The sequence below is a fragment of the Stegostoma tigrinum genome, chromosome 11 (genome assembly GCF_030684315.1).
Source record: "Stegostoma tigrinum isolate sSteTig4 chromosome 11, sSteTig4.hap1, whole genome shotgun sequence".
NCBI lineage: Eukaryota > Metazoa > Chordata > Chondrichthyes > Orectolobiformes > Stegostomatidae > Stegostoma > Stegostoma tigrinum.
The window spans coordinates 88,610,550-88,635,997 of record NC_081364.1 but is presented as its reverse complement, the minus strand read 5'-3'; positions in this window follow the sequence as shown (position 1 = coordinate 88,635,997).

The following is a 25,448-nucleotide window of genomic DNA, read 5'->3' as shown; positions in this document are numbered from 1 at the left end:
TGGCGCAGGGCTCCGAGTGAACTGTGGCGCAGGGCACCGAGTGAAGTGTGGCGCAGTGCAACGAGTGAACTGTGCATCAATCACCGAGTGAACTGTGGCGCAGGGCACCGTGTGAACTGTGGCGCAGGGCACCGAGTGAACTGTGGCGCAGGGCACCGAGTGAACTGTGCATCAGGCACCGGGTGAACTGTGGCGCAGGGCACCGAGTGAAGTGTGGCGCAGGGCACCGAGTGAAGTGTGGCGCAGGGCACCGAGTGAAGTGTGGCGCAGGGCACCGGGTTAACTGTGGCTCAGGGCACCGAGTGAACTGTGGCGCAGGGCACCGAGTGAACTGTGGAGCAGGGAACCGAGTGAACTGTGCATCAGGCACCGGGTGAACTGTGGCGCAGGGCACCGGGTGAACTGTGACGCAGGGCACCGAGTGAACTGTGGCGCAGGGCACCGAGTGAACTGTGGCGCAGGGCATCGAGTGAACTGTGCATCAGGGCACCGGGTGAACTGTGGCGCAGGGCACCGGTTTAACTGTGGCGCAGGGCACCGAGTGAACTGTGGCGCAGGGCACCGAGTGAACTGTGGCGCAGGGCACCGAGTGAACTGTGCATCAGGCACCGAGTGAACTGTGGCGCAGGGCACCGGGTGAACTGTGGCGCAGGGCACCGGGTTAACTGTGGCGCAGGGCACCGAGTGAACTGTGCATCAGGCACCGAGTGAACTGTGGCGCAGGGCACCGAGTGAACTGTGGCGCAGGGCACCGAGTGAACTGTGGCGCAGGGCACCGAGTGAAGTGTGGCGCAGGGCACCGAGTGAAGTGTGGCGCAGGGCACCGAGTGAAGTGTGGCGCAGGGCACCGAGTGAACTGTGGCGCAGCGCACCGAGTGAACTGTGGCGCAGGGCACCGAGTGAACTGTGGCGCAGGGCACCGAGGGAACTGTGGCGCAGGGCACCGAGTGAACTGTGCGCAGGGCACCGAGGGAACTGTGGAGCAGGGCACCGGCTGAACTGTGCATCAGGCACCGAGTGAACTGTGGCGCAGGGCACCGGGTGAACTGTGGCGCAGGGCACAGGGTGAACTGTGCATCAGGCACCGAGTGAAGTGTGGCACAGGGCACCGAGTGAAGTGTGGCGCAGGTCACCGAGTGAAGTGTGGTGCAGGGCACCGAGTGAAGTGTGGCGCAGGGCACCGAGTGAAGTGTGGGGCAGGGCACCGAGTGAAGTGTGGCGCAGGGCACCGAGTGAAGTGTGGCGCAGGGCACCGAGTGAACTGTGGAGCAGGGCACCGAGTGAACTGTGGCGCAGGGCACCGAGTGAACTGTGGCGCAGGGCACCGGGTTAACTGTGGCTCAGGGCACCGAGTGAACTGTGGCGCAGGGGACCGAGTGAACTGTGGAGCAGGGCACCGAGTGAACTGTGCATCAGGCACCGGGTGAACTGTGGCGCAGGGCACCGGGTGAACTGTGGCGCAGGGCACCGAGTGAACTGTGGCGCAGGGCACCGAGTGAACTGTGGCGCAGGGCACCGAGTGAACTGTGCATCAGGGCACCGGGTGAACTGTGGCGCAGGGCACCGGGTTAACTGTGGTGCAGGGCACCGAGTGAACTGTGGCGCAGGGCACCGAGTGAACTGTGGCGCAGGGCACCGAGTGAACTGTGCATCAGGCACCGAGTGAACTGTGGCGCAGGGCACCGAGTGAACTGTGGCGCAGGGCGCCGAGTGAACTGTGCATCAGGCACCGAGTGAACTGTGGCGCAGGGCACCGAGAGATGTGTGGCGCAGGGCACCGAGTGAAGTGTGGCGCAGGGCACCGAGTGAAGTGTGGCGCAGGGCACCGAGTCAAGTGTGGCGCAGGGCACCGGGTGAACTGTGGCGCAGGGCACCGAGTGAACTGTGCATCAGGCAACGAGTGAACTGTGGCGCAGGGCACCGGGTGAACTGTGGCGCAGGGCACCGAGTGAACTGTGGCGCAGGGCACCGAGTGAACTGTGCATCAGGCACCGAGTGAACTGTGGCGCAGGGCACCGAGTGAACTGTGCATCAGGCACCGAGTGAACTGTGGCGCATGGTACCGGGTGAACTGTGGTGCAGGGCAACGGGTGAACTGTGGCGCAGGGCACCGAGTGAACTGTGCATCAGGCACCGAGTGAACTGTGGCGCAGGGCACCGAGTGAACTGTGGCGCAGGACACCGGGTGAACTGTGGCGCAGGGCACAGGGTGAAGTGTGGCGCAGGGCACCGAGTGAAGTGTGGCGCAGGGCACCGAGTGAAGTGTGGCGCAGGGCACCGAGTGAAGTGTGGCGCAGGGCACCGAGTGAAGTGTGGCGCAGGGCACCGAGTGATGTGGGGCGCAGGGCACCGAGGGAACTGTGGCGCAGGGCACCGGGTGAACTGTGCATCAGGCACCGAGTGAACTGTGGCGCAGGGCACCGGGTTAACTGTGGCGCAGGGCACCCAGTGAACTGTGGCGCAGGGCACCGAGTGAACTGTGCATCAGGGCACCGGGTGAACTGTGGCGCAGGGCACCGGGTTAACTGTGGCGCAGGGCACCGAGTGAACTGTGGCGCAGGGCACCGAGTGAACTGTGGCGCAGGGCACCGAGTGAACTGTGGCGCAGGGCACCGAGTGAACTGTGCATCAGGCACCGAGTGAACTGTGGCGCAGGGCACCGGGTGAACTGTGGCGAAGGGCACCGGGTTAACTGTGGCGCAGGGAACCGAGTGAACTGTGCATCAGGCACCGAGTGAACTGTCGTGCAGGGCACCGAGTGAACTGTGGCGCAGGGCACCGAGTGAACTGTGCATCAGGGCACCGGGTGAACTGTGGCGCAGGGCACCGGGTTAACTGTGGCGCAGGGCACCGAGTGAACTGTGGCGCAGGGCACCGAGTGAACTGTGGCGCAGGGCACCGAGTGAAGTGTGGCGCAGGGCACCGAGTGAAGTGTGGCGCAGGGCACCGAGTGAAGTGTGGTGCAGGGCACCGAGTGAAGTGTGGCGCAGCGCACCGAATGAACTGTGGCGCAGGGCACCGAGTGAACTGTGCGCAGGGCACCGAGGGAACTGTGGCGCAGGGCACCGGGTGAACTGTGCATCAGGCACCGAGTGAACTGTGGCGCAGGGCACCGGGTGAACTGTGGCGCAGGGCACAGGGTGAACTGTGCATCAGGCACCGAGTGAAGTGTGGCGCAGGGCACCGAGTGAAGTGTGGCGCAGGTCACCGAGTGAAGTGTGGTGCAGGGCACCGAGTGAAGTGTGGCGCAGGGCACCGAGTGAAGTGTGGGGCAGGGCACCGAGTGAAGTGTGGCGCAGGGCACCGGGTTAACTGTGGCTCAGGGCACCGAGTGAACTGTGGCGCAGGGCACCGAGTGAACTGTGGAGCAGGGCACCGAGTGAACTGTGCATCAGGCACCGGGTGAACTGTGGCGCAGGGCACCGGGTGAACTGTGGCGCAGGGCACCGAGTGAACTGTGGCGCAGGGCACCGAGTGAATTGTGGCGCAGGGCACCGAGTGAACTGTGCATCAGGGCAACGGGTCAACTGTGGCGCAGGGCACCGGGTTAACTGTGGTGCAGGGCACCGAGTGAACTGTGGCGCAGGGCACCGAGTGAACTGTGGCGCAGGGCACCGAGTGAACTGTGGCGCAGGGCACCGAGTGAACTGTGCATCAGGCACCGAGTGAACTGTGGCGCAGGGCACCGGGTGAACTGTGGCGCAGGGCACCGAGTGAACTGTGCATCAGGCACCGAGTGAACTGTGGCGCAGGGCACCGGGTTAACTGTGGCGCAGGGCACCGAGTGAACTGTGGCGCAGGGCACCGAGTGAACTGTGCATCAGGCAACGAGTGAAGTGTGGCGCAGGGCACGGAGTGAAGTGTGGCGCAGGGCACCGAGTGAAGTGTGCCGCAGGGCACCGAGTGAAGTGTGACGCAGGGCACCGAGTGAAGTGTGGCGCAGGGCACCGAGTGAAGTGTGGCGCAGGGCACCGAGTGAAGTGTGGCTCAGGGCACCGGGTGAACTGTGGCGCAGGGCACCGGGTGAACTGTGGCGCAGGGCACCGGGTGAACTGTGGCGCAGGGCACCGTGTGAACTGTGCGTCAGGCACCGAGTGAACTGTGGCGCAGGGCACCGAGTGAACTGTGGCGCAGGGCACCGAGTTAACTGTGGCGCAGGGCACCGGGTTAACTGTGGCGCAGGGCACCGGGTTAACTGTGGCGCAGGGCACCGAGTGAACTGTGGCGCAGGGCACCGGGTTAACTTTGGCGCAGGGCACCGAGTGAACTGTGGCGCAGGGCACCGAGTGAAATGTGGCGCAGGGCACCGAGTGAACTGTGGCACAGGGCACCGAGTGAACTGTGGCGCAGGCCACCGAGAGAGCTGTGGCGCAGGGCACCGAGTGAACTGTGCAGTAGGCACCGAGTGAACTATGGCGCAGGGCACCGGGTGAACTGTGCATCAGGCACTGAGTGAACTGTGGCGCAGGGCACCGGGTGAACTGTGGCGCAGGGCACCGAGTGAACTGTGCATCAGGCACCGGGTGAACTGTGGCGCAGGGCACCGGGTGAACTGTGGCGCAAGGCACCGAGTGAACTGTGGCGCAGGGCACCGAGTGAACTGTGCATCAGGCACCGAGTGAACTGTGGCGCAGGGCAACGGGTGAACTGTGGCGCAGGGCACCGAGTGAACTGTGCATCAGGCACCGAGTGAACTGTGGCGCAGGGCACCGAGTGAACTGTGGCGCAGGGCACCGAGTGAACTGTGCATCAGGCACCGAGTGAACTGAGGCGCAGGGTACCGGGTGAACTGTGGCGCAGGGCACCGGGTGAACTGTGGCGCAGGGCACCGAGTGAACTGCGGCGCAGGGCACCGAGTGAACTGCGGCGCAGGGCACCGAGTGAACTGTGGCGCAGGGCACCGGGTGAACTGTGCCGCAGGGCACCGAGTGAACTGTGGCGCAGGGCCCCGAGTGAACTGTGCATCAGGCACCGAGTGAACTGTGGCGCAGGGCACCGAGTGAACTGTGCATCAGGCACCGAGTGAACTGTGGCGCAGGGTACCGGGTGAACTGTGGCGCAGGGCAACGGGTGAACTGTGGCGCAGGGCACCGAGTGAACTGTGCATCAGGCACCGAGTGAACTGTGGCGCAGGGCACCGAGTGAAAAGTGGCGCAGGGCACCGAGTGAACTGTGGCGCAGGGCACCGAGTGAACTGTGCATCAGGCACCGAGTGAACTGTGGCGCAGGGCACCGGGTGAACTGTGGCGCAGGGCACCGAGTGAACTGTGGCGCAGGGCACCGAGTGAACTGTGGCGCAGGGCACCGAGTGAACTGTGGCGCAGGGCACCGAGTGAACTGTGCATCAGGCACCGAGTGAACTGTGGCGCAGGACACCGGGTGAACTGTGGCGCAGGGCACAGGGTGAAGTGTGGCGCAGGGCACAGAGTGAAGTGTGGCGCAGGGCACCGAGTGAAGTGTGGCGCAGGGCACCGAGTGAAGTGTGGTGCAGGGCACCGAGTGAAGTGTGGCGCAGGGCACCGAGTGATGTGTGGCGCAGGGCACCGAGGGAACTGTGGCGCAGGGCACCAGGTGAACTGTGCATCAGGCACCGAGTGAACTGGGGCGCAGGGCACCGGGTTAACTGTGGCGCAGGGCACCCAGTGAACTGTGGCGCAGGGCTCCGAGTGAACTGTGGCGCAGGGCACCGAGTGAAGTGTGGCGCAGTGCAACGAGTGAACTGTGCATCAGTCACCGAGTGAACTGTGGCGCAGGGCACCGTGTGAACTGTGGCGCAGGGCACCGAGTGAACTGTGGCGCAGGGCACCGAGTGAACTGAGCATCAGGCCACCGGGTGAACTGTGGCGCAGGGCACTGGGTTAACTGTGGCGCAGGGCACCGAGTGAACTGTGGCACAGGGCACCGAGTGAACTGTGGCGCAGGGCACCGGGTGAACTGTGGCGCAGGGCACCGAGTGAACTGTGCATCCGGGCAACGGGTCAACTGTGGCGCAGGGCACCGAGTGAACTGTGGCGGAGGGCACCGAGTGAACTGTGGCGCAGGGCACCGAGTGAACTGTGGCGCAGGGCACCGAGTGAACTGTGGCGCAGGGCACCGAGTGAACTGTGGCGCAGGGCACCGAGTAAACTGTGGCGCAGGGCACCGAGTGAACTGTGGCGCAGGGCACCGAGTGAACTGTGCATCAGGGCACCGGGTGAACTGTGGCGCAGGGCACCGGGTTAACTGTGGCGCAGGGCACCGAGTGAACTGTGGCGCAGGGCACCGAGTGAACTGTGGCGCAGGGCACCGAGTGAACTGTGGCGCAGGGCACCGAGTGAACTGTGGCGCAGGGCACCGAGTGAACTGTGCATCAGGCACCGGGTGAACTGTGGCGCAGGGCACCGGGTGAACTGTGGCGCAGGGCACCGGGTGAACTGTGGCGCAGGGCACTGGGTTAACTGTGGCGCAGGGCACCGAGTGAACTGTGGCGCAGGGCACCGAGTGAACTGTGCATCAGGCACCGAGTGAACTGTGGCGCAGGGCACCGGGTGAACTGTGGCGCAGGGCACCGGGTGAACTGTGGCGCAGGGCACCGGGTTAAGTGTGGCGCAGGGCACCGAGTGAACTGTGCATCAGGCAGCGAGTGAACTGTGGCGCAGGGCACCGAGTGAACTGTGGCGCAGGGCACCGAGTGAACTGTGCATCAGGCACCGAGTGAACTGTGGCGCAGGGCACCGAGTGAACTGTGGCGCAGGGCGCCGAGTGAACTGTGCATCAGGCACCGAGTGAACTGTGGCGCAGGGCACCGAGAGATGTGTGGCGCAGGTCACCGAGTGAAGTGTGGTGCAGGGCACCGAGTGAAGTGTGGCGCAGGGCACCGAGTGAAGTGTGGGGCAGGGCACCGAGTGAAGTGTGGCGCAGGGCACCGAGTGAAGTGTGGCGCAGGGCACCGAGTGAACTGTGGAGCAGGGCACCGAGTGAACTGTGGCGCAGGGCACCGGGTTAACTGTGGCTCAGTGCACCGAGTGAACTGTGGCGCAGGGCACCGAGTGAATTGTGGAGCAGGGCACCGAGTGAACTGTGCATCAGGCACCGGGTGAACTGTGGCGCAGGGCACCGGGTGAACTGTGGCGCAGGGCACCGAGTGAACTGTGGCGCAGGGCACCGAGTGAATTGTGGCGCAGGGCACCGAGTGAACTGTGCATCAGGGCACCGGGTGAACTGTGGCGCAGGGCACCGGGTTAACTGTGGTGCAGGGCACCGAGTGAACTGTGGCGCAGGGCACCGAGTGAACTGTGGCGCAGGGCACCGAGTGAACTGTGGCGCAGGGCACCGAGTGAACTGTGCATCAGGCACCGAGTGAACTGTGGCGCAGGGCACCGGGTGAACTGTGGCGCAGGGCACCGAGTGAACTGTGCATCAGGCACCGAGTGAACTGTGGCGCAGGGCACCGAGTGAACTGTGCATCAGGCACCGAGTGAAGTGTGGCGCAGGGCACCGAGTGAAGTGTGGCGCAGGGCACCGAGTGAAGTGTGCCGCAGGGCACCGAGTGAAGTGTGACGCAGGGCACCGAGTGAAGTGTGGCGCAGGGCACCGAGTGAAGTGTGGCGCAGGGCACCGAGTGAAGTGTGGCTCAGGGCACCGGGTGAACTGTGGCGCAGGGCACCGGGTGAACTGTGGCGCAGGGCACCGGGTGAACTGTGGCGCAGGGCACCGTGTGAACTGTGCGTCAGGCACCGAGTGAACTGTGGCGCAGGGCACCGAGTGAACTGTGGCGCAGGGCACCGAGTTAACTGTGGCGCAGGGCACCGGGTTAACTGTGGCGCAGGGCACCGGGTTAACTGTGGCGCAGGGCACCGAGTGAACTGTGGCGCAGGGCACCGGGTTAACTTTGGAGCAGGGCACCGGGTGAACTGTGCCGCAGGGCACCGAGTGAACTGTGGCGCAGGGCACCGAGTGAACTGTGGCACTGGGCACCGAGTGAACTGTGGCGCAGGGCACCGAGAGAGCTGTGGCGCAGGGCACCGAGTGAACTGTGCAGTAGGCACCGAGTGAACTATGGCGCAGGGCACCGGGTGAACTGTGCATCAGGCACTGAGTGAACTGTGGCGCAGGGCACCGGGTGAACTGTGGCGCAGGGCACCGAGTGAACTGTGCATCAGGCACCGGGTGAACTGTGGCGCAGGGCACCGGGTGAAATGTGGCGCAAGGCACCGAGTGAACTGTGGCGCAGGGCACCGAGTGAACTGTGCATCAGGCACCGAGTGAACTGTGGCGCAGGGCAACGGGTGAACTGTGGCGCAGGGCACCGAGTGAACTGTGCATCAGGCACCGAGTGAACTGTGGCGCAGGGCACCGAGTGAACTGTGGCGCAGGGCACCGAGTGAACTGTGCATCAGGCACCGAGTGAACTGTGGCGCAGGGTACCGGGTGAACTGTGGCGCAGGGCACCGGGTGAACTGCGGCGCAGGGCACCGAGTGAACTGCGGCGCAGGGCACCGAGTGAACTGCGGCGCAGGGCACCGAGTGAACTGTGGCGCAGGGCACCGGGTGAACTGTGGCGCAGGGCACCGAGTGAAATGTGGCGCAGGGCCCCGAGTAAACAGTGCATCAGGCACCGAGTGAACTGTGGCGCAGGGCACCGAGTGAACTGTGCATCAGGCACCGAGTGAACTGTGGCGCAGGGTACCGGGTGAACTGTGGCGCAGGGCAACGGGTGAACTGTGGCGCAGGGCACCGAGTGAACTGTGCATCAGGCACCGAGTGAACTGTGGCGCAGGGCACCGAGTGAACTGTGGCGCAGGGCACCGAGTGAACTGTGCATCAGGCACCGAGTGAACTGTGGCGCAGGGCACCGGGTGAACTGTGGCGCAGGGCACCGAGTGAACTGTGGCGCAGGGCACCGAGTGAACTGTGGCGCAGGGCACCGAGTGAACTGTGGCGCAGGGCACCGAGTGAACTGTGGCGCAGGGCACCGAGTGAACTGTGCATCAGGCACCGAGTGAACTGTGGCGCAGGACACCGGGTGAACTGTGGCGCAGGGCACAGGGTGAAGTGTGGCGCAGGGCACAGAGTGAAGTGTGGCGCAGGGCACCGAGTGAAGTGTGGCGCAGGGCACCGAGTGAAGTGTGGTGCAGGGCACCGAGTGAAGTGTGGCGCAGGGCACCGAGTGATGTGTGGCGCAGGGCACCGAGGGAACTGTGGTGCAGGGCACCAGGTGAACTGTGCATCAGGCACCGAGTGAACTGCGGCGCAGGGCACCGGGTTAACTGTGGCGCAGGGCACCCAGTGAACTGTGGCGCAGGGCTCCGAGTGAACTGTGGCGCAGGGCACCGAGTGAAGTGTGGCGCAGTGCAACGAGTGAACTGTGCATCAGTCACCGAGTGAACTGTGGCGCAGGGCACCGTGTGAACTGTGGCGCAGGGCACCGAGTGAACTGTGGCGCAGGGCACCGAGTGAACTGTGCATCAGGCCACCGGGTGAACTGTGGCGCAGGGCACCGGGTTAACTGTGGCGCAGGGCACCGAGTGAACTGTGGCACAGGGCACCGAGTGAACTGTGGCGCAGGGCACCGGGTGAACTGTGGCGCAGGGCACCGAGTGAACTGTGCATCCGGGCAACGGGTCAACTGTGGCGCAGGGCACCGAGTGAACTGTGGCGGAGGGCACCGAGTGAACTGTGGCGCAGGGCACCGAGTGAACTGTGGCGCAGGGCACCGAGTGAACTGTGGCGCAGGGCACCGAGTGAACTGTGGCGCAGGGCACCGAGTAAACTGTGGCGCAGGGCACCGAGTGAACTGTGGCGCAGGGCACCGAGTGAACTGTGCTTCAGGGCACCGGGTGAACTGTGGCGCAGGGCACCGGGTTAACTGTGGCGCAGGGCACCGAGTGAACTGTGGCGCAGGGCACCGAGTGAACTGTGGCGCAGGGCACCGAGTGAACTGTGGCGCAGGGCACCGAGTGAACTGTGGCGCAGGGCACCGAGTGAACTGTGCATCAGGCACCGGGTGAACTGTGGCGCAGGGCACCGGGTGAACTGTGGCGCAGGGCACCGGGTGAACTGTGGCGCAGGGCACTGGGTTAACTGTGGCGCAGGGCACCGAGTGAACTGTGGCGCAGGGCACCGAGTGAACTGTGCATCAGGCACCGAGTGAACTTTGGCGCAGGGCACCGGGTGAACTGTGGCGCAGGGCACCGGGTGAACTGTGGCGCAGGGCACCGGGTGAACTGTGGCGCAGGGCACCGAGTGAACTGTGGCGCAGGGCACCGAGTGAATTGTGGCGCAGGGCACCGAGTGAACTGTGCATCAGGGCACCGGGTGAACTGTGGCGCATGGCACCGGGTTAACTGTGGTGCAGGGCACCGAGTGAACTGTGGCGCAGGGCACCGGGTGAACTGTGCATCAGGCACCGAGTGAACTGTGGCGCAGGGCACCGGGTTAACTGTGGCGCAGGGCACCCAGTGAACTGTGGCGCAGGGCACCGAGTGAACTGTGCATCAGGGCACCGGGTGAACTGTGGCGCAGGGCACCGGGTTAACTGTGGCGCAGGGCACCGAGTGAACTGTGGCGCAGGGCACCGAGTGAACTGTGGCGCAGGGCACCGAGTGAACTGTGGCGCAGGGCACCGAGTGAACTGTGGCGCAGGGCACCGAGTGAACTGTGGCGCAGGGCACCGAGTGAGCTGTGGCGCAGGGCACCGAGTGAACTGTGCAGCAGGCACCGAGTGAACTGTGGCGCAGGGCACCGGGTGAACTGTGGCGCAGAGTTCCGAGTGAACTGTGGCGCAGGGCACCGAGTGAAGTGTGGCGCAGGGCAACGAGTGAACTGTGCATCAGTCACCGAGTGAACTGTGGCGCAGGGCACCGTGTGAACTGTGGCGCATGGCACCGAGTGAACTGTGGCGCAGGGCACCGAGTGAACTGTGCATCAGGCCACCGGGTGAACTGTGGCGCAGGGCACCGGGTTAACTGTGGCGCAGGGCACCGAGTGAACTGTGGCACAGGGCACCGAGTGAACTGTGGCGCAGGGCACCGGGTGAACTGTGGCGCAGGGCACCGAGTGAACTGTGCATCAGGGCAACGGGTCAACTGTGGCGCAGGGCACCGAGTGAACTGTGGCGGAGGGCACCGAGTGAACTGTGGCGCAGGGAACAGAGTGAACTGTGGCGCAGGGCACCGAGTGAACTGTGGCGCAGGGCACCGAGTGAACTGTGGCGCAGGGCACCGAGTAAACTGTGGCGCAGGGCACCGAGTGAACTGTGGCGCAGGGCACCGAGTGAACTGTGCATCAGGGCACCGGGTGAACTGTGGCGCAGGGCACCGGGTTAACTGTGGCGCAGGGCATCGAGTGAACTGTGGCGCAGGGCACCGAGTGAACTGTGGCGCAGGGCACCGAGTGAACTGTGGCGCAGGGCACCGAGTGAACTGTGCATCAGGCACCGGGTGAACTGTGGCGCAGGGCACCGGGTGAACTGTGGCGCAGGGCACCGGGTGAACTGTGGCGCAGGGCACCGGGTTAACTGTGGCGCAGGGCACCGAGTGAACTGTGGCGCATTGCACCGAGTGAACTGTGCATCAGGCACCGAGTGAACTGTGGCGCAGGGCACCAGGTGAACTGTGGCGCAGGGCACCGGGTGAACTGTGGCGCAGGGCACCGGGTTAACTGTGGCGCAGGGCACCGAGTGAACTGTGCATCAGGCACCGAGTGAACTGTGGCGCAGGGCACCGAGTGAACTGTGGCGCAGGGCACCGAGTGAACTGTGGCGCAGGGCGCCGAGTGAACTGTGCATCAGGCAGCGAGTGAACTGTGGCGCAGGGCACCGAGAGATGTGTGGCGCAGGGCACCGAGTGAAGTGTGGCGCAGGGCACCGAGTGAAGTGTGGCGCAGGGCACCGAGTGAAGTGTGGCGCAAGGCACCGAGTCAAGTGTGGCGCAGGGCACCGAGTGAACTGTCGCCGGGCACCGAGTGAACTGTGGCGCAGGGCACCAAGTGAACTGTGGCGCAGGGCACCGTGTGAACTGTGCATCAGGCACCGAGTGAAGTGTGGCGCAGGGCACCGAGTGAAGTGTGGCGCAGGGCACCGAGTGAAGTGTGGCGCAGGGCACCGAGTGAAGTGTGGCGCAGGGCACCGAGTCAAGTGTGGCGCAGGGCACCGAGTGAACTGTGGCGCAGGGCACCGAGTGAACTGTGGCGCAGGGCACCGAGTGAACTGTGCATCAGGCACCGGGTGAACTGTGGCGCAGGGCACCGGGTGAACTGTGGCGCAGGGCACCGAGTGAACTGTGGCGCAGGGCACCGAGTGAATTGTGGCGCAGGGCACCGAGTGAACTGTGCATCAGGGCACCGGGTGAACTGTGGCGCATGGCACCGGGTTAACTGTGGTGCAGGGCACCGAGTGAACTGTGGCGCAGGGCACCGGGTGAACTGTGCATCAGGCACCGAGTGAACTGTGGCGCAGGGCACCGGGTTAACTGTGGCGCAGGGCACCCAGTGAACTGTGGCGCAGGGCACCGAGTGAACTGTGCATCAGGGCACCGGGTGAACTGTGGCGCAGGGCACCGGGTTAACTGTGGCGCAGGGCACCGAGTGAACTGTGGCGCAGGGCACCGAGTGAACTGTGGCGCAGGGCACCGAGTGAACTGTGGCGCAGGGCACCGAGTGAACTGTGGCGCAGCGCACCGAGTGAACTGTGGCGCAGGGCACCGAGTGAGCTGTGGCGCAGGGCACCGAGTGAACTGTGCAGCAGGCACCGAGTGAACTGTGGCGCAGGGCACCGGGTGAACTGTGGCGCAGAGTTCCGAGTGAACTGTGGCGCAGGGCACCGAGTGAAGTGTGGCGCAGGGCAACGAGTGAACTGTGCATCAGTCACCGAGTGAACTGTGGCGCAGGGCACCGTGTGAACTGTGGCGCATGGCACCGAGTGAACTGTGGCGCAGGGCACCGAGTGAACTGTGCATCAGGCCACCGGGTGAACTGTGGCGCAGGGCACCGGGTTAACTGTGGCGCAGGGCACCGAGTGAACTGTGGCACAGGGCACCGAGTGAACTGTGGCGCAGGGCACCGGGTGAACTGTGGCGCAGGGCACCGAGTGAACTGTGCATCAGGGCAACGGGTCAACTGTGGCGCAGGGCACCGAGTGAACTGTGGCGGAGGGCACCGAGTGAACTGTGGCGCAGGGAACAGAGTGAACTGTGGCGCAGGGCACCGAGTGAACTGTGGCGCAGGGCACCGAGTGAACTGTGGCGCAGGGCACCGAGTAAACTGTGGCGCAGGGCACCGAGTGAACTGTGGCGCAGGGCACCGAGTGAACTGTGCATCAGGGCACCGGGTGAACTGTGGCGCAGGGCACCGGGTTAACTGTGGCGCAGGGCATCGAGTGAACTGTGGCGCAGGGCACCGAGTGAACTGTGGCGCAGGGCACCGAGTGAACTGTGGCGCAGGGCACCGAGTGAACTGTGCATCAGGCACCGGGTGAACTGTGGCGCAGGGCACCGGGTGAACTGTGGCGCAGGGCACCGGGTGAACTGTGGCGCAGGGCACCGGGTTAACTGTGGCGCAGGGCACCGAGTGAACTGTGGCGCATTGCACCGAGTGAACTGTGCATCAGGCACCGAGTGAACTGTGGCGCAGGGCACCAGGTGAACTGTGGCGCAGGGCACCGGGTGAACTGTGGCGCAGGGCACCGGGTTAACTGTGGCGCAGGGCACCGAGTGAACTGTGCATCAGGCACCGAGTGAACTGTGGCGCAGGGCACCGAGTGAACTGTGGCGCAGGGCACCGAGTGAACTGTGGCGCAGGGCGCCGAGTGAACTGTGCATCAGGCAGCGAGTGAACTGTGGCGCAGGGCACCGAGAGATGTGTGGCGCAGGGCACCGAGTGAAGTGTGGCGCAGGGCACCGAGTGAAGTGTGGCGCAAGGCACCGAGTCAAGTGTGGCGCAGGGCACCGAGTGAACTGTCGCCGGGCACCGAGTGAACTGTGGCGCAGGGCACCAAGTGAACTGTGGCGCAGGGCACCGTGTGAACTGTGCATCAGGCACCGAGTGAAGTGTGGCGCAGGGCACCGAGTGAAGTGTGGCGCAGGGCACCGAGTGAAGTGTGGCGCAGGGCACCGAGTGAAGTGTGGCGCAGGGCACCGAGTGAAGTGTGGCGCAGGGCACCGAGTCAAGTGTGGCGCAGGGCACCGAGTGAAATGTCGCCGGGCACCAAGTGAACTGTGGCGCAGGGCACCGAGTGAACTGTGGCGCAGGGCACCGAGTGAACTGTGCATCAGGCACCGAGTGAAGTGTGGCGCAGGGCACCGAGTGAAGTGTGGCGCAGGGCACCGAGTGAAGTGTGGCGCAGGGCACCGAGTGAAGTGTGGCGCAGGGCACCGAGTGAAGTGTGGCGCAGGGCACCGGGTTAACTGTGGCTCAGGGCACCGAGTGAACTGTGGCGCAGGGCACCGAGTGAACTGTGCATCAGGCACCGAGTGAACTGTGGCGCAGGGCACCGAGTGAACTGTGGCGCTGGGCACCGAGTGAACTGTGGCGCAGGGCGCCGAGTGAACTGTGCATCAGGCACCGAGTGAACTGTGGCGCAGGGCACCGAGTGAAGTGTGGCGCAGGGCACCGAGTGAAGTGTGGCGCAGGGCACCGAGTGAAGTGTGGCGCAGGGCACCGAGTCAAGTGTGGCGCAGGGCACCGAGTGAACTGTCGCCGGGCACCGAGTGAACTGTGGCGCAGGGCACCAAGTGAACTGTGGCGCAGGGCACCGTGTGAACTGTGCATCAGGCACCGAGTGAAGTGTGGCGCAGGGCACCGAGTGAAGTGTGGCGCAGGGCACCGAGTGAAGTGTGGCGCAGGGCACCGAGTGAAGTGTGGCGCAGGGCACCGAGTGAAGTGTGGCGCAGGGCACCGAGTCAAGTGTGGCGCAGGGCACCGAGTGAACTGTCGCCGGGCACCGAGTGAACTGTGACGCAGGGCACCGAGTGAACTGTGGCGCAGGGCACCGAGTGAACTGTGCATCAGGCACCGAGTGAAGTGTGGCGCAGGGCACCGAGTGAAGTGTGGCGCAGGGCACCGAGTGAAGTGTGGCGCAGGGCACCGAGTGAAGTGTGGCGCAGGGCACCGGGTTAACTGTGGCTCAGGGCACCGAGTGAACTGTGGCGCAGGGCACCGAGTGAACTGTGGAGCAGGGAACCGAGTGAACTGTGCATCAGGCACCGGGTGAACTGTGGCGCAGGGCACCGGGTGAACTGTGACGCAGGGCACCGAGTGAACTGTGGCGCAGGGCACCGAGTGAACTGTGGCGCAGGGCATCGAGTGAACTCTGCATCAGGGCACCGGGTGAACTGTGGCGCAGGGCACCGGTTTAACTGTGGCGCAGGGCACCGAGTGAACTGTGGCGCAGGGCACCGAGTGAACTGTGGCGCAGGGCACCGAGTGAACTGTGCATCAGGCACCGAGTGAACTGTGGCGCAGGGCACCGGGTGAACTGTGGCGCAGGGCACCGGGTTAACTGTGGCGCAGGTACCGAGTGAACTGTGCATCAGGCACCGAGTGAACTGTGGCGCAGGGCACCGAGTGAACTGTGGCGCAGGGCAGCGAGTGAACTGTGGCGCAGGGCACCGAGTGAAGTGTGGCGCAGGGCACCGAGTGAAGTGTGGCGCAGGGCACCGAGTGAAGTGTGGCGCAGGGCACCGAGTGAAATGTGGCGCAGCGCACCGAGTGAACTGTGGCGCAGGGCACCGAGTGAACTGTGGCGCAGGGCACCGAGGGAACTGTGGCGCAGGGCACCGAGTGAACTGTGCGCAGGGCACCGAGGGAACTGTGGCGCAGGGCACCGGCTGAACTGTGCATCAGGCACCGAGTGAACTGTGGCGCAGGGCACCGGGTGAACTGTGGCGCAGGGCACAGGGTGAACTGTGCATCAGGCACCGAGTGAAGTGTGGCGCAGGGCACCGAGTGAAGTGTGGCGCAGGTCACCGAGTGAAGTGTGGTGCAGGGCACCGAGTGAAGTGTGGCGCAGGGCACCGAGTGAAGTGTGGGGCAGGGCACCGAGTGAAGTGTGGCGCAGGGCACCGAGTGAAGTGTGGCGCAGGGCACCGAGTGAACTGTGGAGCAGGGCACCGAGTGAACTGTGGCGCAGGGCACCGAGTGAACTGTGGCGCAGGGCACCGGGTTAACTGTGGCTCAGGGCACCGAGTGAACTGTGGCGCAGGGCACCGAGTGAACTGTGGAGCAGGGCACCGAGTGAACTGTGCATCAGGCACCGGGTGAACTGTGGCGCAGGGCACCGGGTGAACTGTGGCGCAGGGCACCGAGTGAACTGTGGCGCAGGGCACCGAGTGAACTGTGGCGCAGGGCACCGAGTGAACTGTGCATCAGGGCACCGGGTGAACTGTGGCGCAGGGCACCGGGTTAACTGTGGTGCAGGGCACCGAGTGAACTGTGGCGCAGGGCACCGAGTGAACTGTGGCGCAGGGCACCGAGTGAACTGTGCATCAGGCACCGAGTGAACTGTGGCGCAGGGCACCGAGTGAACTGTGGCGCAGGGCGCCGAGTGAACTGTGCATCAGGCACCGAGTGAACTGTGGCGCAGGGCACCGAGAGATGTGTGGCGCAGGGCACCGAGTGAAGTGTGGCGCAGGGCACCGAGTGAAGTGTGGCGCAGGGCACCGAGTGAAGTGTGGCGCAGGTCACCGAGTGAAGTGTGGCGCAGGGCACCGAGTGAACTGTGGCGCAGGGCACCGAGTGAACTGTGGCGCAGGGCACCGAGTGAACTGTGCATCAGGCACCGAGTGAACTGTGGCGCAGGGCACCGGGTGAACTGTGGCGAAGGGCACCGGGTTAACTGTGGCGCAGGGAACCGAGTGAACTGTGCATCAGGCACCGAGTGAACTGTCGTGCAGGGCACCGAGTGAACTGTGGCGCAGGGCACCGAGTGAACTGTGCATCAGGGCACCGGGTGAACTGTGGCGCAGGGCACCGGGTTAACTGTGGCGCAGGGCACCGAGTGAACTGTGGCGCAGTGCACCGAGTGAACTGTGGCGCAGGGCACCGAGTGAAGTGTGGCGCAGGGCACCGAGTGAAGTGTGGCGCAGGGCACCGAGTGAAGTGTGGCGCAGGGCACCGAGTGAAGTGTGGTGCAGCGCACCGAATGAACTGTGGCGCAGGGCACCGAGTGAACTGTGCGCAGGGCACCGAGGGAACTGTGGCGCAGGGCACCGGGTGAACTGTGCATCAGGCACCGAGTGAACTGTGGCGCAGGGCACCGGGTGAACTGTGGCGCAGGGCACAGGGTGAACTGTGCATCAGGCACCGAGTGAAGTGTGGCGCAGGGCACCGAGTGAAGTGTGGCGCAGGTCACCGAGTGAAGTGTGGTGCAGGGCACCGAGTGAAGTGTGGCGCAGGGCACCGAGTGAAGTGTGGGGCAGGGCACCGAGTGAAGTGTGGCGCAGGGCACCGAGTGAAGTGTGGCGCAGGGCACCGAGTGAACTGTGGAGCAGGGCACCGAGTGAACTGTGGCGCAGGGCACTGGGTTAACTGTGGCTCAGGGCACCGAGTGAACTGTGGCGCAGAGCACCGAGTGAACTGTGGAGCAGGGCACCGAGTGAACTGTGCATCAGGCACCGGGTGAACTGTGGCGCAGGGCACCGGGTGAACTGTGGCGCAGGGCACCGAGTGAACTGTGGCGCAGGTCACAGAGTGAATTGTGGCGCAGGGCACCGAGTGAACTGTGCATCAGGGCACCGGGTGAACTGTGGCGCAGGGCACCGGGTTAACTGTGGTGCAGGGCACCGAGTGAACTGTGGCGCAGGGCACCGAGTGAACTGTGGCGCAGGGCACCGAGTGAACTGTGGCGCAGGGCACCGAGTGAACTGTGCATCAGGCACCGAGTGAACTGTGGCGCAGGGCACCGGGTGAACTGTGGCGCAGGGCACCAAGTGAACTGTGCATCAGGCACCGAGTGAACTGTGGCGCAGGGCACCGGGTTAACTGTGGCGCAGGGCACCGAGTGAACTGTGGCGCAGGGCACCGAGTGAACTGTGCATCAGGCACCGAGTGAAGTGTGGCGCAGGGCACGGAGTGAAGTGTGGCGCAGGGCACCGAGTGAAGTGTGCCGCAGGGCACCGAGTGAAGTGTGACGCAGGGCACCGAGTGAAGTGTGGCGCAGGGCACCGAGTGAAGTGTGGCGCAGGGCACCGAGTGAAGTGTGGCTCAGGGCACCGGGTGAACTGTGGCGCAGGGCACCGGGTGAACTGTGGCGCAGGGCACCGGGTGAACTGTGGCGCAGGGCACCGTGTGAACTGTGCGTCAGGCACCGAGTGAACTGTGGCGCAGGGCACCGAGTGAACTGTGGCGCAGGGCACCGAGTTAACTGTGGCGCAGGGCACCGGGTTAACTGTGGCGCAGGGCACCGGGTTAACTGTGGCGCAGGGCACCGAGTGAACTGTGGCGCAGGGCACCGGGTTAACTTTGGCGCAGGGCACCGAGTGAACTGTGGCGCAGGGCACCGAGTGAACTGTGGCGCAGGGCACCGAGTGAACTGTGGCACAGGGCACCGAGTGAACTGTGGCGCAGGCCACCGAGAGAGCTGTGGCGCAGGGCACCGAGTGAACTGTGCAGTAGGCACCGAGTGAACTATGGCGCAGGGCACCGGGTGAACTGTGCATCAGGCACTGAGTGAACTGTGGCGCAGGGCACCGGGTGAACTGTGGCGCAGGGCACCGAGTGAACTGTGCATCAGGCACCGGGTGAACTGTGGCGCAGGGCACCGGGTGAACTGTGGCGCAAGGCACCGAGTGAACTGTGGCGCAGGGCACCGAGTGAACTGTGCATCAGGCACCGAGTGAACTGTGGCGCAGGGCAACGGGTGAACTGTGGCGCAGGGCACCGAGTGAACTGTGCATCAGGCACCGAGTGAACTGTGGCGCAGGGCACCGAGTGAACTGTGGCGCAGGGCACCGAGTGAACTGTGCATCAGGCACCGAGTGAACTGAGGCGCAGGGTACCGGGTGAACTGTGGCGCAGGGCACCGGGTGAACTGTGGCGCAGGGCACCGAGTGAACTGCGGCGCAGGGCACCGAGTGAACTGCGGCGCAGGGCACCGAGTGAACTGTGGCGCAGGGCACCGAGTGAACTGTGCATCAGGCACCGAGTGAACTGTGGCGCAGGGCACCGGGTGAACTGTGGCGCAGGGCACCGAGTGAACTGTGGCGCAGGGCACCGAGTGAACTGTGGCGCAGGGCACCGAGTGAACTGTGGCGCAGGGCACCGAGTGACCTGTGCATCAGGCACCGAGTGAACTGTGGCGCAGGACACCGGGTGAACTGTGGCGCAGGGCACAGGGTGAAGTGTGGCGCAGGGCACAGAGTGAAGTGTGGCGCAGGGCACCGAGTGAAGTGTGGCGCAGGGCACCGAGTGAAGTGTGGTGCAGGGCACCGAGTGAAGTGTGGCGCAGGGCACCGAGTGAAGTGTGGCGCAGGGCACCGAGTGATGTGTGGCGCAGGGCACCGAGGGAACTGTGGCGCAGGGCACCACGTGAACTGTGCATCAGGCACCGAGTGAACTGGGGCGCAGGGCACCGGGTTAACTGTGGCGCAGGGCACCCAGTGAACTGTGGCGCAGGGCTCCGAGTGAACTGTGGCGCAGGGCACCGAGTGAAGTGTGGCGCAGTGCAACGAGTGAACTGTGCATCAATCACCGAGTGAACTGTGGCGCAGGGCACCGTGTGAACTGTGGCGCAGGGCACCGAGTGAACTGTGGCGCAGGGCACCGAGTGAACTGTGCATCAGGCACCGGGTGAACTGTGGCGCAGGGCACCGAGTGAAGTGTGGCGCAGGGCACCGAGTGAAGTGTGGCGCAGGGCACCGAGTGAAGTGTGGCGCAGGGCACCGAGTGAAGTGTGGCGCAGGGCACCGGGTTAACTGTGGCTCAGGGCACCGAGTGAACTGTGGCGCAGGGCACCGAGTGAACTGTGCATCAGGCACCGGGTGAACTGTGCATCAGGCACCGGGTGAACTGTGGCGCAGGGCACCGGGTGAACTGTGACGCAGGGCACCGAGTGAACTGTGGCGCAGGGCACCGAGTGAACTGTGGCGCAGGGCATCGAGTGAACTGTGCATCAGGGCACCGGGTGAACTGTGGCGCAGGGCACCGGTTTAACTGTGGCGCAGGGCACCGAGTGAACTGTGGCGCAGGGCACCGAGTGAACTGTGGCGCAGGGCACCGAGTGAACTGTGCATCAGGCACCGAGTGAACTGTGGCGCAGGGCACCGGGTGAACTGTGGCGCAGGGCACCGGGTTAACTGTGGCGCAGGGCACCGAGTGAACTGTGCATCAGGCACCGAGTGAACTGTGGCGCAGGGCACCGAGTGAACTGTGGCGCAGGGCACCGAGTGAACTGTGGCGCAGGGCACCGAGTGAAGTGTGGCGCAGGGCACCGAGTGAAGTGTGGCGCAGGGCACCGAGTGAAGTGTGGCGCAGGGCACCGAGTGAACTGTGGCGCAGCGCACCGAGTGAACTGTGGCGCAGGGCACCGAGTGAACTGTGGCGCAGGGCACCGAGGGAACTGTGGCGCAGGGCACCGAGTGAACTGTGCGCAGGGCACCGAGGGAACTGTGGCGCAGGGCACCGGCTGAACTGTGCATCAGGCACCGAGTGAACTGTGGCGCAGGGCACCGGGTGAACTGTGGCGCAGGGCACAGGGTGAACTGTGCATCAGGCACCGAGTGAAGTGTGGCACAGGGCACCGAGTGAAGTGTGGCGCAGGTCACCGAGTGAAGTGTGGTGCAGGGCACCGAGTGAAGTGTGGCGCAGGGCACCGAGTGAAGTGTGGGGCAGGGCACCGAGTGAAGTGTGGCGCAGGGCACCGAGTGAAGTGTGGCGCAGGGCACCGAGTGAACTGTGGCGCAGGGCACCGAGTGAACTGTGGCGCAGGGCACCGAGTGAACTGTGGCGCAGGGCACCGGGTTAACTGTGGCTCAGGGCACCGAGTGAACTGTGGCGCAGGGCACCGAGTGAACTGTGGAGCAGGGCACCGAGTGAACTGTGCATCAGGCACCGGGTGAACTGTGGCGCAGGGCACCGGGTGAACTGTGGCGCAGGGCACCGAGTGAACTGTGGCGCAGGGCACCGAGTGAACTGTGGCGCAGGGCACCGAGTGAACTGTGCATCAGGGCACCGGGTGAACTGTGGCGCAGGGCACCGGGTTAACTGTGGTGCAGGGCACCGAGTGAACTGTGGCGCAGGGCACCGAGTGAACTGTGGCGCAGGGCACCGAGTGAACTGTGCATCAGGCACCGAGTGAACTGTGGCGCAGGGCACCGAGTGAACTGTGGCGCAGGGCGCCGAGTGAACTGTGCATCAGGCACCGAGTGAACTGTGGCGCAGGGCACCGAGAGATGTGTGGCGCAGGGCACCGAGTGAAGTGTGGCGCAGGGCACCGAGTGAAGTGTGGCGCAGGGCACCGAGTCAAGTGTGGCGCAGGGCACCGGGTGAACTGTGGCGCAGGGCACCGAGTGAACTGTGCATCAGGCAACGAGTGAACTGTGGCGCAGGGCACCGGGTGAACTGTGGCGCAGGGCACCGAGTGAACTGTGGCGCAGGGCACCGAGTGAACTGTGCATCAGGCACCGAGTGAACTGTGGCGCAGGGCACCGAGTGAACTGTGCATCAGGCACCGAGTGAACTGTGGCGCATGGTACCGGGTGAACTGTGGTGCAGGGCAACGGGTGAACTGTGGCGCAGGGCACCGAGTGAACTGTGCATCAGGCACCGAGTGAACTGTGGCGCAGGGCACCGAGTGAACTGTGGCGCAGGACACCGGGTGAACTGTGGCGCAGGGCACAGGGTGAAGTGTGGCGCAGGGCACCGAGTGAAGTGTGGCGCAGGGCACCGAGTGAAGTGTGGCGCAGGGCACCGAGTGAAGTGTGGCGCAGGGCACCGAGTGAAGTGTGGCGCAGGGCACCGAGTGATGTGGGGCGCAGGGCACCGAGGGAACTGTGGCGCAGGGCACCGGGTGAACTGTGCATCAGGCACCGAGTGAACTGTGGCGCAGGGCACCGGGTTAACTGTGGCGCAGGGCACCCAGTGAACTGTGGCGCAGGGCACCGAGTGAACTGTGCATCAGGGCACCGGGTGAACTGTGGCGCAGGGCACCGGGTTAACTGTGGCGCAGGGCACCGAGTGAACTGTGGCGCAGGGCACCGAGTGAACTGTGGCGCAGGGCACCGAGTGAACTGTGGCGCAGGGCACCGAGTGAACTGTGCATCAGGCACCGAGTGAACTGTGGCGCAGGGCACCGGGTGAACTGTGGCGAAGGGCACCGGGTTAACTGTGGCGCAGGGAACCGAGTGAACTGTGCATCAGGCACCGAGTGAACTGTCGTGCAGGGCACCGAGTGAACTGTGGCGCAGGGCACCGAGTGAACTGTGCATCAGGGCACCGGGTGAACTGTGGCGCAGGGCACCGGGTTAACTGTGGCGCAGGGCACCGAGTGAACTGTGGCGCAGGGCACCGAGTGAACTGTGGCGCAGGGCACCGAGTGAAGTGTGGCGCAGGGCACCGAGTGAAGTGTGGCGCAGGGCACCGAGTGAAGTGTGGCGCAGGGCACCGAGTGAAGTGTGGCGCAGCGCACCGAATGAACTGTGGCGCAGGGCACCGAGTGAACTGTGCGCAGGGCACCGAGGGAACTGTGGCGCAGGGCACCGGGTGAACTGTGCATCAGGCACCGAGTGAACTGTGGCGCAGGGCACCGGGTGAACTGTGGCGCAGGGCACAGGGTGAACTGTGCATCAGGCACCGAGTGAAGTGTGGCGCAGGGCACCGAGTGAAGTGTGGCGCAGGTCACCGAGTGAAGTGTGGTGCAGGGCACCGAGTGAAGTGTGGCGCAGGGCACCGAGTGAAGTGTGGGGCAGGGCACCGAGTGAAGTGTGGCGCAGGGCACCGAGTGAAGTGTGGCGCAGGGCACCGAGTGAACTGTGGAGCAGGGCACCGAGTGAACTGTGGCGCAGGGCACCGGGTTAACTGTGGCTCAGGGCACCGAGTGAACTGTGGCGCAGGGCACCGAGTGAACTGTGGAGCAGGGCACCGAGTGAACTGTGCATCAGGCACCGGGTGAACTGTGGCGCAGGGCACCGGGTGAACTGTGGCGCAGGGCACCGAGTGAACTGTGGCGCAGGGCACCGAGTGAATTGTGGCGCAGGGCACCGAGTGAACTGTGCATCAGGGCAACGGGTCAACTGTGGCGCAGGGCACCGGGTTAACTGTGGTGCAGGGCACCGAGTGAACTGTGGCGCAGGGCACCGAGTGAACTGTGGCGCAGGGCACCGAGTGAACTGTGGCGCAGGGCACCGAGTGAACTGTGCATCAGGCACCGAGTGAACTGTGGCGCAGGGCACCGGGTGAACTGTGGCGCAGGGCACCGAGTGAACTGTGCATCAGGCACCGAGTGAACTGTGGCGCAGGGCACCGGGTTAACTGTGGCGCAGGGCACCGAGTGAACTGTGGCGCAGGGCACCGAGTGAACTGTGCATCAGGCACCGAGTGAAGTGTGGCGCAGGGCACGGAGTGAAGTGTGGCGCAGGGCACCGAGTGAAGTGTGCCGCAGGGCACCGAGTGAAGTGTGACGCAGGGCACCGAGTGAAGTGTGGCGCAGGGCACCGAGTGAAGTGTGGCGCAGGGCACCGAGTGAAGTGTGGCTCAGGGCACCGGGTGAACTGTGGCGGAGGGCACCGGGTGAACTGTGGCGCAGGGCACCGGGTGAACTGTGGCGCAGGGCACCGTGTGAACTGTGCGTCAGGCACCGAGTGAACTGTGGCGCAGGGCACCGAGTGAACTGTGGCGCAGGGCACCGAGTTAACTGTGGCGCAGGGCACCGGGTTAACTGTGGCGCAGGGCACCGGGTTAACTGTGGCGCAGGGCACCGAGTGAACTGTGGCGCAGGGCACCGGGTTAACTTTGGCGCAGGGCACCGAGTGAACTGTGGCGCAGGGCACCGAGTGAAATGTGGCGCAGGGCACCGAGTGAACTGTGGCACAGGGCACCGAGTGAACTGTGGCGCAGGCCACCGAGAGAGCTGTGGCGCAGGGCACCGAGTGAACTGTGCAGTAGGCACCGAGTGAACTATGGCGCAGGGCACCGGGTGAACTGTGCATCAGGCACTGAGTGAACTGTGGCGCAGGGCACCGGGTGAACTGTGGCGCAGGGCACCGAGTGAACTGTGCATCAGGCACCGGGTGAACTGTGGCGCAGGGCACCGGGTGAACTGTGGCGCAAGGCACCGAGTGAACTGTGGCGCAGGGCACCGAGTGAACTGTGCATCAGGCACCGAGTGAACTGTGGCGCAGGGCAACGGGTGAACTGTGGTGCAGGGCACCGAGTGAACTGTGCATCAGGCACCGAGTGAACTGTGGCGCAGGGCACCGAGTGAACTGTGGCGCAGGGCACCGAGTGAACTGTGCATCAGGCACCGAGTGAACTGAGGCGCAGGGTACCGGGTGAACTGTGGCGCAGGGCACCGGGTGAACTGTGGCGCAGGGCACCGAGTGAACTGCGGCGCAGGGCACCGAGTGAACTGCGGCGCAGGGCACCGAGTGAACTGTGGCGCAGGGCACCGGGTGAACTGTGCCGCAGGGCACCGAGTGAACTGTGGCGCAGGGCCCCGAGTGAACTGTGCATCAGGCACCGAGTGAACTGTGGCGCAGGGCACCGAGTGAACTGTGCATCAGGCACCGAGTGAACTGTGGCGCAGGGTACCGGGTGAACTGTGGCGCAGGGCAACGGGTGAACTGTGGCGCAGGGCACCGAGTGAACTGTGCATCAGGCACCGAGTGAACTGTGGCGCAGGGCACCGAGTGAAAAGTGGCGCAGGGCACCGAGTGAACTGTGGCGCAGGGCACCGAGTGAACTGTGCATCAGGCACCGAGTGAACTGTGGCGCAGGGCACCGGGTGAACTGTGGCGCAGGGCACCGAGTGAACTGTGGCGCAGGGCACCGAGTGAACTGTGGCGCAGGGCACCGAGTGAACTGTGGCGCAGGGCAACGAGTGAACTGTGCATCAGGCACCGAGTGAACTGTGGCGCAGGACACCGGGTGAACTGTGGCGCAGGGCACAGGGTGAAGTGTGGCGCAGGGCACAGAGTGAAGTGTGGCGCAGGGCACCGAGTGAAGTGTGGCGCAGGGCACCGAGTGAAGTGTGGTGCAGGGCACCGAGTGAAGTGTGGCGCAGGGCACCGAGTGATGTGTGGCGCAGGGCACCGAGGGAACTGTGGCGCAGGGCACCAGGTGAACTGTGCATCAGGCACCGAGTGAACTGGGGCGCAGGGCACCGGGTTAACTGTGGCGCAGGGCACCCAGTGAACTGTGGCGCAGGGCTCCGAGTGAACTGTGGCGCAGGGCACCGAGTGAAGTGTGGCGCAGTGCAACGAGTGAACTGTGCATCAGTCACCGAGTGAACTGTGGCGCAGGGCACCGTGTGAACTGTGGCG